At 37.3% G+C, this 16,293-nt stretch overlaps 1 pseudogene; it reads right to left on the minus strand.

Annotated features, from left to right (window-relative positions):
- Positions 1 to 12,518: 12,518 nt before the first annotated feature.
- Positions 12,519 to 13,874, minus strand: LOC143540374 (xyloglucan galactosyltransferase XLT2 pseudogene; annotated as a pseudogene).
- Between the last annotated feature and the right edge of the window lie 2,419 nt (positions 13,875 to 16,293).

The following is a 16,293-nucleotide window of genomic DNA, read 5'->3' on the forward strand; positions in this document are numbered from 1 at the left end:
ATAAATAAAAATCATGGGGCGTTTACCGTTAGTCCATAAAAGCCAAGGTAAACACAAAAGTAAAAAACTTCAATTAAGGTTAAACACTAAAACACTATATGAATATCTTTTACAAAAAAAAAAATTAAAAAAAAATAATTATATGCAAACTTTATTACACTAAACTTGTTATAAGATACCAAACATTAGGAACTAAATTCATAATTTTTTTACATGTTAGAAACGAAAACCAAAATACGATATACGTTAGTCCCCCAAATATCAATTTACTCATTGGTAAAAAAAAAAAAGGTTTGACCAGTTTCTTGTTTCCCCTATGCCATCGATAATAGAAGTCAAAACTACACGATTTATTGATTAAATACATACATTCCTTAATAAAATAATCATCATAACACATACAATATAATAAAAAATAATCTTCTTTTTGCTCAATGCGATATGAACGGTGAAGCTTTTCCAATAGACATGGTTCCATGTTTTGGAATTGTAGGTCAAAATTGAACATCTGAATTAAAATGAGGGGAGTGTATTTAAAAAAATTGTAGCGTGGGAAAAACATGGTATTGAAGATGATACCAAGAAACGATGTTGACTTTCGTCAACATTCGAAGCTGTCTTAGTTCTGTCATTTAGTATTAATTAATAATTAATTCATTCGTGCTAATCATGGTTGGTATCATATGCAAATTTCCTAATTTAGAATGTTAACCGACATCTGCTTTTCTTAAGTCTTGTTCCTTGTATTATGTTTAAGAAAAACCGAAAATAAATTACATCACAAATACAGAATATTGTTACTTCACTAAAAAGAAAGAAGCAAAAGATTTGAGTGGTTACATTAACATGCCATCTTAACATTTCTCGAGATTTAGAGAGAACACTAAAATGAGACCTTAAAGGCCTTAAAATTTAGAGTTCTAAAGCATGGAAATGAATAATAGTAGCCCCGATTTTGGAGGTCTTAAAATTTGAAGGCCCAAAACACCTGTCTCACATGGCTTATGCTAGAGGCGGTCCTTTATATTAAGTATCAACTTAGTTTTAATGATTTTTATTTATTTATTTTCATCTAAGGTCATGAGTTATACTCTAACCCCAACATAAATTAAGAGGACATGACACTTTAAAGATGGATTAAACCACTCCCCACTTGTGTTATATTTGTTAAAAATGGGCAATGAATTATGCTTTTCACAGGCTAAAAGGTAAAGAACAATGCATTAAATTAACAATTAATATGGATGAGATGGAGTTAAAAGGATTAAATCATTTTCTTCGGGTGAGATATAGTGAAAAAGAGAAAAATGAATGATGTGATTCTTATGTTAGCAGGATGATTAGTTTATTTATTTTCAGCTAATAAGCAAATCGTGTGCGTTGTCACCAATTCATATGGATAATTAGTTGTTTATTTATTTTCTTCGTTAGCTACCAATTACTTTATTATATTGCTGCAAAATTTAAATTTCAAGATTTGACAGTATCTACTAAATTTAATTTTTGTTTATATAAAATAGAACTTGGTGCATTAGTTTTGTTATTCAATTGTATTCGGCGTGTGTTATATGATTTTTTTTTTTCTTTCAATCATGTATTAATTAAGCATTTGGTAAGTCATTTTCTCATCTCTGATTGCGTACGCAAAAGAAGAAAAATAAGAAGAAAAAACACCGACGACGGCCCTACTTTTGCCAAAAAAATAAAAGGAAAACATTAGAAGACATTGCTTTATAACATATTCTTCTATACGTATAAAATACATGATTGTCTTGTCCGGATTTGTATAAGCTAGTAGTTAGAACTATAGTGCCTAAGTTGAGCAAATGGTCGATTAATCCATTTGATTCCTTCTCGTGAGGTGTTGTTCTCTATTCAGAAACCCCATTGAAAGTGCAACAACCCTATACATATTCTCTTACGTGTCTACTATGGACTTATCAAGTCTTGTCTCCTCTTTCTAGTCATTTTTGACAAATTATTATTATTATTAGGACTAAAACTTAATTATGATTTTTTTTTATTAAAACAAATCTAAATTACCATTCAAACGATTACAATAAAGTGACAGATATTGAATAAAAAAACCGACCATACCAAATGACGATTGATAATGTAAACAGAGTAATGACATGCACAACTCAACTTGCATTCTTGTATTAATTTTGGTTCATTTTGTAAAATCTAACAGTGCCCAGCCTAATATGTTTCACTCGACACTGCGTATCGGACCATCATGTTAACTTAAATAAAAAGATATATATACATATTTAGGACATTTATAATCATAAATGTTGCACAAGGCTAACTAAATGAGTTTAAAATGACATTGTTTATGCATGACTGTATTATCTTTATATTTAAATAAGAAATAATAAAAGTTTAATTATTATTAGTGCATGACTGCATGATACTAAAAAGAGTAAAAACAGTAAAATGGTCTAAGGATATAGTGGAGGAATTGCAAAGTGTTGGTATCATTTGGAACATTGGATTCTTGAGGGGATAAAGGATTTGGATTTTTTTGAATATTTTAAGGTAGACTAAGTAGTCCCTAAAAATTATTAAGATTCCTAGGCCTACCAAATCTTCATGTAACCTTTTCTTTTATCAAGGGTACCCAACTAAGCTGATAAGGTGGACTGCAACATATAGAGAGCAACGATATACGTGATTAATTTATGTGTATGAAAACACGTATACTGTATTTACATTGTAATCAGCACCCTTATTTGAATTCATATAAATGTTTAGATTACATCGAAACAGAAGGTAAGCGGGCACAAGCTGCGCCGCTACCCTTTTTGACTCATTTTGACTTTTGACTCATTTTGTTTGCTTGATATATAGCTTATTTAATTATACTTATACTTGAATTATATAACAGGCTAACATGTATTATTTTTATAAAACTTGATTTTGTAGAACGACTCAAATCACTCTCTCCGGCCACCCACCAGTTGGTAAATTAAAGTTCCACCATCGTCACACACCACCACATCTGTGCCACCACTAACCGTCATAAAAATAAAAACACATGTAATGTTTTAACCCGTTTTGATATGGGTCCCAATGATATGTAACCCGAATTTATTTTAATTAAACTTTGTGGCATATGTTTGTAAGTAATGTACATAAAAGAACAATTCAATTAATATATATATATATATATATATATATATATATAAAAGTTTTGTATCGTTTACCTACACATATATATGTATATCATTTATGTTATATATTCAATGAATAATCAAACTACTTTTTGTATATTTTTTGGATTTTCAGAGAGAAGAGTGAAGACATTACATTTATACAATTTATTTTTACTTTTGAACTTTTCTAGATTAGAAAAATGAACATTTTTACTCTTTAAAACCGAAATGTGAATTATATATTTTAAATAGGCCAAACCAGATTATTTGCTTCAATTGAAAGGGTTTGATCAATAATTTTCAGGGTTTATGGACACCCTCTCATTATTATCATGGATAAGGATACAAATAATAATTGGCTGTCCACATAAGCGAACTTAACGAACTCCCGAGAGAGTGAGCATGCATAAAGAAGACACATTATTGTCGGTGACATTTGATCTCCAAGACAAATACCAAATCTGACATGCTTTTACATTATTGCAAAAACAACCTTAAAAGACCGGCCTCTCACCATAATTCTGTTCCAATGCTTTTAAAACTCCTATTATTCAACGGTTATTATCTACCTAGTTTTACATCCCAATTCCCAACCCTCAAGTTAATGGTTCCATAAAAACAAGCCAAATGGTCTGGCAAAATGATACTGCTTGGTCATGTGGACTCATAATTTGAATGTCTTTAACCCAGTACAACAAAAGTAAACACAGTAAGATCATTCCAAAATCAAGTAAGGCTACACGCCAGATTAACTAAAACGTGTTTTAACGGCCTGCAATGTTGCCATGTTGGCAAGAGATATGACTAACCCACTCTTTAACTTGGACTTTGTGTTATGGGCATGTTATTGTGAGAATGAAATTCTCTATATTGATTTTGAGAGATTACATCTTATTATATACAGATTTACAAAACAAAAAAATATGCAAAGTCAATAACAAAAATAACTACTCTTGAATACAGGAACTAATTTAGGAGAAATTGTTGAAGTTTGTTGAAGTTTTCATATTATCTTTTATCCCTCTGCAAGCGAAACGGCGGCGGACAAACTCGAAGCAATTCCCGAAAGTGTTCAAACTGAGGTCGTGGTAGGCTTTTAGTAAAGATGTCCGCAAGTTGCAGCTTGGCAGGAACAAACTGAGTATGTAATCTGCCTGACATAACTAATTCACGAACAAAATGATAATCCAAATCAATGTGTTTGGCTCGTTTGTGAGACACCGGATTTTGGCTCATGAATAAGGCACTGCGGTTGTCACACAAAAGAGTCGGACGTGAGGGAGGAAGAGCATGTAGTTCCTTCAAAAGGTGAGTAATCCAGACGATCTCAGCTGCTGCATTCGCCATGGCCCGATACTCCGAGTCACAACTAGACCGGGCCACCGTTGGTTGTTTCTTGGCGCTCCAAGACACTAAGTTACCTCCTAGGAAAATTGAATAACCATACGTGGACCTCCGAGTCTCAATACATCTTGCCCAGTCCGCATCCGAATACCCCAAAATAGATGAAGTCGTAGGACGACTAAACATGAGACCATGGGATATAGTACTTTTAACATACATGAGAATCCTTTTAACTAATTGAAAATGCTTTTCTGTGGGAGCATGCAGGTGTTGGCATGCTTGATTGACGGCATAGGCTAAGTCGGGTCGGGTGACTGTTAAAAATTGAAGGGCGCCGACAATGGAACGATAAAAGGTTGGATCAGAATATGGGGTTCCATCCGTGGTGAAGGTGTCCGAGGTTGATAAGGGAGTAGGAGCAGGTTTAGCACGTGTGATAATGCCATTGGCATATTTGGATTGAGTGAGAAAAAGAGTTGAGTCGGATTGGACAACCTCAAGACCAAGGAAATAGTTTAAGGAACCAAGGTCTTTGATGGCAAACTCGTTATGAAGACAACTCGTGAACATAGATAGAAGGGATGGTTTGTTTCCCGTAAGAATAAGATCGTCTACGTAAACAAGCAGATACATAAGAGAGTCTCCTTGATGATAGACAAAAAGGGATGGATCGGCACGGCTGCAAGAGAAGCCGAAGGACAAGAGGAAAGAGCTTAGACGTTGAAACCAAGCCCCGAGGGGCTTGTTTGATACCGTAGAGAGCCTTATTAAGTTTGCATACATGAGATGGGAATTTCGGGTCAACAAAACCCGGTGGTTGCTCCATGTAGACGGTTTCGGAAAGAGACTCGTTGAGAAAGGCGTTGTTCACATCGAGTTGGCGAAGAGGCCAACCATTAATGACAGCTAACGAAAGAACAATGCGAATGATGGATGCCTTTACAACGGGACTAAAAGTATGTGTAAAGTCAAGACTCGGGATTTGTGTAAAGCCTTGAGCTACCAGACGGGCCTTGTGACGATCTAACGATTCATCAGAATTATATTTGGTTCGATAGACCCATTTTGAGCCGACAACATTGGTGGATGGAGGACGTGGAACAATAGACCACGTATTATTTTGACGAAGAGCTTGAAGCTCGGAGTGCATGGTATCCATCCAATGAGCATGTTTGGAAGAACTTTTAAAACCTTTAGGGTCAGTGGCAGTTAAGAGAGCTTCATGAAGGTTTGAGTGCATGGCTTGAATAAGGTAGGAGGCGTGCTTTGGATTTGGTTTAAAGGTACCTACTTTAGAAAGGGTCACCATTGGGTGTGAGGAGGATGCTTCGGGTTGAGCAGTAGGAGGCGTAGGAGAGGCTACAACAGGTGGTGGTGGGTTATCGAGTGAAGGTGATGGTGTCGGCGGTGAGGGCGGGTCAGCAGGTGACGGTTCAGCAGTGGGTAGCGGTTTGGTAGGAGGGTAATTTTTGCATAGAGAGCATGGTGAGACAGGTGTAGGGGTGTTTGGGATTGTAGAAATAGGAGGGGTGGGTAATGGGTTAGTAGGAGAAAAGGGTAAAGATTCATGAAAGGTTGACAGAAAGAGAGTAGCCAAATTGGTAGGAGAGGAGTCACTATTGTAGGGAAAAAATGATTCGTCAAAACGAGCATGATGAGTGATGTACATACGAGAGGACGTAGGATCAAAACACTTGTAACCTTTGTATTGCGGAGCATAGCCCATGAAGATACAAGGGAGACTACGAGGTGCGAGTTTATGTGGGGCATAGTCACGTAGATACGAGTAGACACAACATCCAAAAACTCGAAGATTGGTGTAGAAAAATGCATTTCAAAGGGAGATTTATCGTTTAGAAACTTTGTAGGTAAACGATTGATGATATATGTGGCTGTACTAAACGACCCAATGAGAGGCGGGAATTCGAGCATGAAAGAGCATAGCTAAACCCGTTTCAACTATGTGCCGATGTTTTCGTTCGGCTCGTCCATTTTGTGGTGCTGTGTACGGACAAGAGAAACGATGAAATGTGCCATTGTCATCAAAGATCTTGCGTACATATTGATTGACAAACTCCAAGCCGCCATCACTTTGAAACACTTTTACTTTTCGTGAGAATTGTGTTTGTACAAGACGCAAAAAAGATTGCAACATAGTATAAAATTTTGTTTTTAATTTAAGCGGATATAATCATGAAAAACGTAAATAAATCGCCCACAAACACGACATAATACTTGTAGCCATCTTTGCTAGTGATAGGCGACGGTCCCCATAGATCACAATGGACGAGATCAAGAGGATGAGAAGCACGTTTATCATTTATGTTAAATGGTAATTTACGGGCTTTAGCAAGTTGACAAGGTGAGCAAATATTTGGTTTTGGCAAAATAGAAGTAAAAGACAAACAACCATGTTTCTTTAAAACGGAAATAATGTCATAGACAACATGCCCTAAACGATTGTGCCACAACTCAAATGAGGTTTTATTCGAAGAAACAGAAGCAACAAAAGCAAAAGATTTATCCCGAAGCACGTAAAGACCGTTCTCACACCGACCTTGAGCGAGAGGCTGGCTTGTCTTCCGATCCTGAATAATAAAAAATGTGTATGAGAAAAGAACATCAATGGGATAATCCTTAGTCAACTTGCTAATTGAAAGTAAATTTTTGATGATGGAGGGGACCACTAGAACATCATTCAGGGACATATTCTTATTAAGTGAGACATGTCCTTTATGAGTTATGGGAAGTAAGTGTCAATTACCAAAAAAAACAGAAGATGAACCCGTGTAAGGCAAGGAAGAATGAAGCTTACTAGCGTCGTCCGTCATGTGACGATCAGCCCCGGTATCCGCAGTCTATTCGGGTCCTTCACTGGAGACATGACATTGAGCGTGGAAAGCATGAGCGAGACCCTCATCGCCAGAAGCGACTGTCACAAAAGAAGAGAGTTTCGGGCACTTGTTGGCATAATGGTCGTTGGTCCGGCACAGTTGGCAGTGAGGTGGTTTGCGTGACCCGTTGGAGTACCCGGGGGAGTGGTTGTTGGAACGAGTAGAAGCACCGGAAGCAGGACGGGATCGGTTGGAGTTGGGATCAAGTAGGCTGTTGTTGGGTAACAAAAACGACAGGAGCAGGAGTGGGTGGGTGCAAAGTGTTGAGAAATTGCTCATGACTTTCCGCTTTGGTAAGAAGATCCCGGAAAGAGAGAGGATCCGAGCGGTTCGAATAGTCGTAGACCAACTCTCAAATGTAGGACCGAGACCACACAAGAACCAGTGGGTTTTGTCTGTATCGCTTACCGGATGACCAATGGCAGAGAGCTGGTCACAAATAGCTTTAAATTTTCAACCAAACTCAGCGACGGTAGAAGAGGCACGGGTTAGTTGTCGAAGATTGTCATGCAAAAGATGCATTCGCTCCAAAGAAGCGTTGCTATAGGCTGCCTCAAGAGCAGTCCAAATCTGACGAGACGTGGAAAGACCTAGAATCTCGGAGACGGCTTCTTCAGTTAAAGAAGAATTGAGAATAAGGATAGCCTGTTGGTCACGAAGAAGCTAGTCGTCATAAACCGGATTAGGCTGTTCTTTGGAGGCTAGAGTAATGGTTTTCGGTGGTTGCGGGATAGAGCCATCAACATAACCGAGAAGCCACTGATTTGCAAGGAGAAGGGTGATCTGATTGTGCCAAATAAGATAGTTGGTGGAGGTGAGTTTTATGGTGAGCATATGAAGGATGGTGGCCATGGGAAGGGAGGTTTCGGAAGAGGTGGAGGAGGATGATGAAGTCGACATTTTAGAAGAAGAGGGAAGGATGAAAGGATCAATTAGGCTTTGATACAATGTGAGAATGAAATTCTCTATATTGATTTTGAGATATTACATCGTATTATATACATATTTACAAAACAAGAAAATAGGAAAGTCAATAACAAAAATAACTACTCTTGAATACAGGAACTAATTTAGGAGAAATTGTTGAAGTTTGTTATAGTTTCCATATTATCTTTTAGTTATCCACACTCCACATCATCACCATTTCCACGCCAAATAGTTACAACCCTTAGAGAGGAGGGCGCCAAAGGCTCATCAGCCCCTTTGGGCGCCAATGCATTGGCGTGATGGAGGGACATGGGGAGGCAGGGCCACATGTTTTCTAACCAATAACATTTACTAATTTTTTATTAAAAAGTAGTTAATAATCGTGTTGTTAGCTAAATCATTACGTGTGCTTGATGGTTTAGTTAATGAATCCCCCCACCCACCTGCCAAAAGTGCGCCTAAGTGGTGGTAGTGAAAACCCCTCCATAGCGTTTCACGTTGTTGTTTAACTAAAAAGTTAAATAAAAGAAAAAAAATATGTGGATTGGTTGAGGTTCCATCGGCCCCACCCCTCTTTTGTCTAACAACCGTTAAGGGGGTGACGATGTTTGGAGCCCTCCTTTATGCACCCACGTTTTGGTGTATAACTCCCCTTGTGGGTGAGGTGGCCTGGGGCGTTAGTCCACAATGAGTGGTCTAAGAGTATTCACAGAACAACTATGTGATTATCTTCTTGTAACATTTGATTATTAGTAGATGATGAGGTTGTAACTTCTTGTAAAATATTTTAAACACAATCGTAAGATTTTGTTTGTGATTATCTAGTTGTTACATGGATCAGTCTTTGATAATCACATCTTTACTTACAGATTGCTACAAATACTTAACTAGTTTTTATGAACCTTGAACTATAGGAATGCTGTGAAAGCATAGAAGCAAGATAGAGTGGGCTTTTCGGTTTTACGTATGGGCAAGGTTCTGCTATAGCCTATTCTACATTTAGGCTTGAAATATTTGGGGAAAAAAAAAGGCAACAGTTAATGAAATTGGGTTTTATTTTTTCGGCCTAAATTTTTTGTTATACTTCTTGTTCAGTTCCTAAGTTTGGTGCGGGAGGGATCCGTATTCCGTAGTGCCAAACTATTGTGCCATCAAATGCATGGATTGTAGTACGGGTTTTATTGTTTCAGTCCATCTTTTATCTTATTTTGGGCCTCTTTTATTCAATATTTCAATCCATAGCATGGATTAATTTTCTCTCTCTCTCTCTCTTTGTTTTTTTGTTTTTTTTTTTTAAATTTATTTGTGGTGTATACTTGCATTATTCCGTATTATGTTCTTCATATGTAATTATAAAGACAAAAATAACTAGGGTTTTGTTAGTGATTTTAGTATCATCATAATCATATTGGTATAATCGGGATTGTTAAGACCAAAGAGAAATAAAAATAAGCATTGATACGAATTACGAGGTCCGGAGTACATGCTCGGTCATGACTTTTTTTAGTCCCCCGGATTCAAAGTGCAACACCCTTGGTATGATACATTTGATAGAGCGGCTCTGGTGGAGCGTGTCCCCCATCAAAGGCTCTTTTTTACATACATATACAATCTCGTTCGATTATTGTGGTTCTTCTGATTCATCATCTGTTCATTCGATGCATGTACATATATATGCTTGTATGCTGATACATGTACTGATGTGCATATATAGAATCCAATGCTTGTATGAATAGATGATTAGATGTGCGTTATATACGTTAACAGAATGCACGAATGGATGCATGCTGATGTATTTATATGTATACAGTGTGCACATATATAGAATGCATGTATATGTGCATCTTCGGTTCTTTCTATTTCTATGTTTAAGACACCCAGCCCAAGCACAATTTCGGTTATGTAGAAACCGTGCGAGAACCGAACCTTTGGAGCCTTTAATACCGAAACCGACCACATAGTAAATGGTCCAGTTTTTGTTCTTGAAATATACCAGTCTCGGTTCTGGGTATGTGCATCTCGGTTTTGGTAGGCCCAGCCCATTTGGTCACTCCTATAAAAAGAGTTGAGAGCTCAAAAGAAAGAATAGGTTGAGAGACTTCAAAAACTGGTAGGAGATTTGCAACGATCAAATATAGTAAGCCTTCCATACAATCTACGGATGACACTCAAGTCAAGTTCGAGCCACCATAAACAAGTATGGATTGCTCATGGCTAGTTAGAGACGAAATGCCACTGACACTCAGTCTGAAATGGATCCGAACCGGAGGAGTCTCCATCTTCACTCAATACCCTCCACCTAAAACCAAGTGTGACCCGGAACCAGAAACTTTTTTTACAGGGGTCGAAAGTTTGGGGAATCGATTGCATATCGCTATATATTAAAATTTTCCGGTCCGGTGATGTCGGGTTGGGTTGGTCGTGTCGGGTCACATAGTATAAAATAAAACCAAATTAAATTATAAACACATAACACAATTACATCAATCGCGAGGTGCACCGACACACCATGGCTTCAAGCCAAGGTGTAAAATCGCACCTAGTATGCAATAAAATATGAATAACGACATAGTTAATTGTCCTTGAATTAATAAATGTGACAGGATTTTGCTTACAATTGTAAACCTAAATGGTTAAGAAGCAATTTCGAAATTTCGTTATGATGTTTTAGGGGTTAAAATGATAAAAATTAGTATAAGTTAATTTCTTAGATCTTAATTTGTTGAATATACCATGTGTATAACATAAATGTTATGCTAACGTTAAAACTAAATATATATTTTAGAGTATTCTCATCCCACTTCTTATCCACAAACCAAAAATTATACTAAAACTCACTTTATTTTCTCTCTTCATTTCAATTAAATAATACTTTTTATACATTTTATCATTACCTTTTCTCTTTCCTTCACTCACAACCACTTTCAAAATATATTAAAAAATTATAGAGGATAAACGATAACTTTTCAAATATACAGAAAAATCATTACTTTTTCTAAAATATAAAAATCTTCAATCACAACATACTGAATCACTCTCTAAATTATAAAAACACCCTTCACATAATATGAGAGGTTGGATGAGAATGCTCTTTAAGCCCACCATAGTCATGTGGAGGCAAACTTTCTCGTGCACCTAGAAAAGTTATAACATCACATGATTATTGACATTTGCAAATTAGGAGTATGATTGCAAAGATAATAAAAGGATTTATCATTAAAAGTGGTCAAATGTGAAAAGTAAACATACAACCTTTTGTTTTTAGTAAACATTCAACAATTATTTCGATTAGAATTTCCTATTCGTTGGACATCAAATATAAACAATATGCCAACACACGGATCACTATAAACCCGTCAAGTACACATCTTTGAAAGTATTAAATCGTCCTCCTTTAAATCTTTGGGAGTATTAAGTAGACTGAATATCTTGAAATGAAACAATTTTGATGGTCCATGTGCCAATGTACTTGGTGTCTAAATATTAAAGGTTTATGTATATATTTGTACATTCCATTATCTGTTTTGATGAATTTCTTTTAAATATATAACCGAAGGCAAAAGCTATGAAAAACAAACTTAGCTATAAACGCTTTGGACTCACTGGCTACTCTTGCGTTCTCAATTTCTCATCAAGAAGAGTCTCAACGATTTAGGAAAGTTTTGCAATAAAAGCACTATTGTTTCTTGTGCACCAATCGAAAGAATTTGTAGCTCCTTAGATGAGTTTGTAGTTGGACGAAAACGAGCCTTGAAAGGCACCGAGTAGATGTCTAAAAACGACCCGTGATATTAGTGTCATGTAGTTACACCTTTTAACACACATAGTACCTACCAACTAATCGAAGCTAGATGTCTCCAACTATTCAAGCTAAATGTGACACTTTGTGTAACAACCTACCAAAAAAAAAAAAAAACATTTACACAAACCTTATAACATGCTAATATAATTATCATCCCCGTATCCGATACATGATTAACAAATGCAGTTCCAAACCAAATTTTGGTGTTACACGTTTCTATAAAACTATAAAAGATCAAACAAAATCCAAAAACCATTTATATAACCAAATCTTTCGTTTTTGTTTTCCAACACAAGCACAATACTGGCTCCATCCTTTAACAAAAATACAAAAACCATTCATATAACCGAAGGCAAACATCAATCATCTTTTACACAAAACAACATATAATCGGATTCTCGCTATCGTTGCTCTCTTTCCGATCTAAACCTCTTCAAAACCCCGTCGATCGCAATTTCAAAAGCGTCTTTCCATCCACCATCTCCATTACTATACACAATCCTCGGTATAATTTCAATCACATTTTCCCTCATCTTCCTCACATCCTCCCTACTATAACCCTCCAAAACCGCCTTTATCGATTTCTTCCCTTCCGAAACCTCACCATGATCAATAAAAACCGAATAACTCTCCGGTTCTTCAGGCAAGTACCACTCATACTGATCATACATAGTCCGGTTCCAGAACAAAACCGGGACCGCACCCGCAATTATGCAATCAAAAACCGACCGTCTAGTAAAACTATCCCCTCTCGGCTGCAAACAAAACTCCGAACCCAACAACGACTCCATAATCTCCGAACTCCCATTCGCACAACGAGTAACCGCACAGTCCACAACTCGACACCTCGACTCGTCCCGACACGTTTGTAACAACAACCCTCGAATATCATCACCCACGTCATCACGAGCCGCCCCGACAAACGTAAAAAGACTCGTCCGGTTGTAGCCTCGGACAAACTCTTGCCAGGTTCGGATATCCGTAACTGACTTCGGGTGGAATCCAGTGGGGTAAGGTACACCAATATCATAATAGTCATACGGTGCTCTCTCGATTACGAGCCTCGTGACGTTTTGCATTTCGGGCATGTTTAAGAAAGTGGAGCCCCAAAGCTGTTCCGGGTCGGTTAACCGGCGGAAATCCCATGTGATGCGGCCCAGGACAAGGACATGATCAGAGCCGTTGGATCTTCGCCAGTACTGTTGTGTCTGGACCCAGTGTATTAACTTCAAAGCATGAGAGTCACGTGCTTCGTTACTACTGTTGGAAAACAAATACTTTCCGACTGCGAGTCCAGCGTAAAACGGTATGTAGAACGCCGTAGCGGATTCCGGCTCCATGGTTCTACATCTATGGTTTAATATCCTACTATGAAAAATAACCTCGGACGAGAACTGGTTTGTCCGGTGCCAGATCGGAAGTAAACTTTCCGGTACCACTCCGGCGAGCTCGGCGGCGGTGAGGCCGTAGCCGCCGTTGGTGGCGACGCCGCACTGCCAGTGCCATGGATCTAAATCTTGACACGTGGGTATTAAGTCGGAGTTGAACACGGGTGGGAGGTTGTATACGTAAACTTTGCCGTCGTTGCATATGTTTTCCGGTGGTGGTGGAGAGTGGGAGCAGAAGATGATGGTTTCGATTAGGAAAATGGAGGAGATGAAGAGGGTGATGAGTGGGTGTGAGGTGATTTGAGAGTGGATTGAGTTGGTGATGAATTGAAGGGTTTTGGATTTCTTGAAGGGGAACATGGTGAGATTGGAGAGGTTTAGCAGGGTGGTTTATGATGACAGCCATTGAAGGGGCCTTGAGTTATATTATTATTAACCCAGCCGACACTATTTTTTTTTAACTGAAATCGGTAATGTTATGATTGGTTTTACTTAATTTTCTAAAATTGTTTTTTAATCATATTTTCCTTCACGTGTTTTCAAAGGTGTTTAAATTTTTTTTTTTTTTTTGAATGTTTAAGCTTTCCTCCTACTATTTACATTATACCGTCAATACCAGGAATCGAACCCTGGACCTCTTACCCAAAGGCCAAAGCCTTTACCATCCCACCAAAGTGGTGATGGCAGGTGGTTAAAGTTTTTTTTTTTTTGAATGTTTAAGCTTTCCTCCTACTATTTACATTATACCGTCAATGCCAGGAATCGAACCCTGGACCTCTTACCCAAAGGCCAAAGCCTTTACCATCCCACCAAAGTGGTGATGGCAGGTGGTTAAAGTTTTATTAGTAAAACTTTAACAATCGGAGACTTTAACAATCGGAGCAAGGTCAAAAAGGAGCAAGGTCCAAACTCCAAACAAACAAAAATATAAGGCATGTTTATAAATTACTAGTTTGTGACCCGTGTATTATATGGGGAATTAATGAAAATTACAATATTTAAACGTTAAATAAAATACAGTCAATAACACAATTATCATATATTGTTAATACAATTACAACTTTCATTAAAATTACAGAAATTACAAAACAAGCATTACGCAAGTAGTCTACAAATAAAAAAATATTTCCTTGTACATTACATTTGTGGTTGTATTGGTCATATTATCTTATTTTTTATTACTTACCGTGATAAATATGGCGAAATGTCCATGCATTGTCATGTAAATCTCGGGCCACAAGCTCTTGTGCAGGCTAAGGTTTTTCTCTAGCGCATGGAAAAATCCTATTAAAAAAATGTTTGTTATCATATAAAACATAAATTTTCCAACTTTATGATTGGGTTGATCCAGGTTAAGGTTTTTCTCTAATGGGTTAAACTGGTAGAATTAACAAAATTAGAAGGAAATGGGCCAAATGAGTTGACCAAGTCAAAAGTCAACCAACGTCTACTGAAAAGAAGTTGAACTCACAAGAGGCGGAAAGATTTTTTCGGCTGCTCGACGAGGAACAGAAAAGCTTCCATGAGTGCTAGTATCACTTGCTGTCAAAGTTTTGTAAAAAAACTCGGTGTGTGGCTTGTGTGCTTTCATTGACAAATCTGACCTCAATAATGCTTCTATATCAAACTGCTAATGGTAAACAATTATGAATTATAGTCAGTAACCTAAATTTAAGCCCGATGAATTACAAAAGTGCATGTCGAAGGAACGGGTAGGAGTGTCATCTGAGCATACACTTCATTTGTTTCTGTATCAGCCTTAAAAAAAACATTTTTTGTAACAAAGTTCTAAAAGTAACTCGTATTTAAAACCAGTGTTGTAAAAATCAGGATTGATCTGTGATTAATCACTAATCGGTGGGTTATTGATTAATTTTCATCTAATTAGTGCAACTAATAAAGTAATCGCTAGTTGGCCCAAATGGGATTTTTTAAGACAATTGGACCTTGGTTTTAACCCGTTAAGCCCGGTTATCGGTTTTCTCATTGATTTGTTATATTTACGTTTAATTGTTTATGTGAACTTTTATGTTAAATTATCAAAATTATATATATAATTTTGAAAAGTTACATATAAGAATTCCAATCCGATTAATAAGCGAGCCCTACAACACTATTTAAAACAACAAAAATGATTAATAAGTGGCGCGGTGTATATGCAACGTGACATTATGAATGATGCACAACAATTTTGACTGAATATTTGGATAGCTTGAAACTTGAGCATCCACATCTTTTTTCATAGACGCAGCAACCTGAAAACATGTATTAATGTATTATAATAAAAAACAGTAGGTTAAATTTAAAACTTGAACATTCTAGAGTAAATTCAAAATAATAATAATATATGTGGAACAATGTAAAATTGTTCAACCATCAAAATTATGCTACTACTCTAATCAAACCTACAAATTGATGGCGTGGCGATGACGGTAGGCGACGGCGGTGGCGATGACGGTAGGCGACGGCGGTGGCGACGACGGTCTCGTAGTTGGTGAAAGTACATAGATTCAACAACTAAAAGTAGAAGACGGAGGTGGCGATGGCGGTATCGTAGGTGGCGATGGCGGAGGTGGCAATGGAAGGGAGGAACAGAGGTTGGGATGAACGGGAATTAGGGTTTGCTATCTCTTTTGGTGTTGAATGAAAAGAAAGAAATAATAACAAAAAAGGATCCAGTTAGTATTATTGGGACGAGTTGACCCGAAAGAGATACCGTTTTTTGAAAATGGGTTAAAAATTGAGAGAGTTAATAAGAAGTTGACAAGTGGCATATAGGAGTA

This window comes from Bidens hawaiensis, unplaced genomic scaffold (genome assembly GCF_021521415.1).
Source record: "Bidens hawaiensis isolate Kalapana, Puna unplaced genomic scaffold, B.hawaiensis_p1.1 tig00012229_1, whole genome shotgun sequence".
Taxonomy (NCBI): Eukaryota; Viridiplantae; Streptophyta; class Magnoliopsida; order Asterales; family Asteraceae; genus Bidens; species Bidens hawaiensis.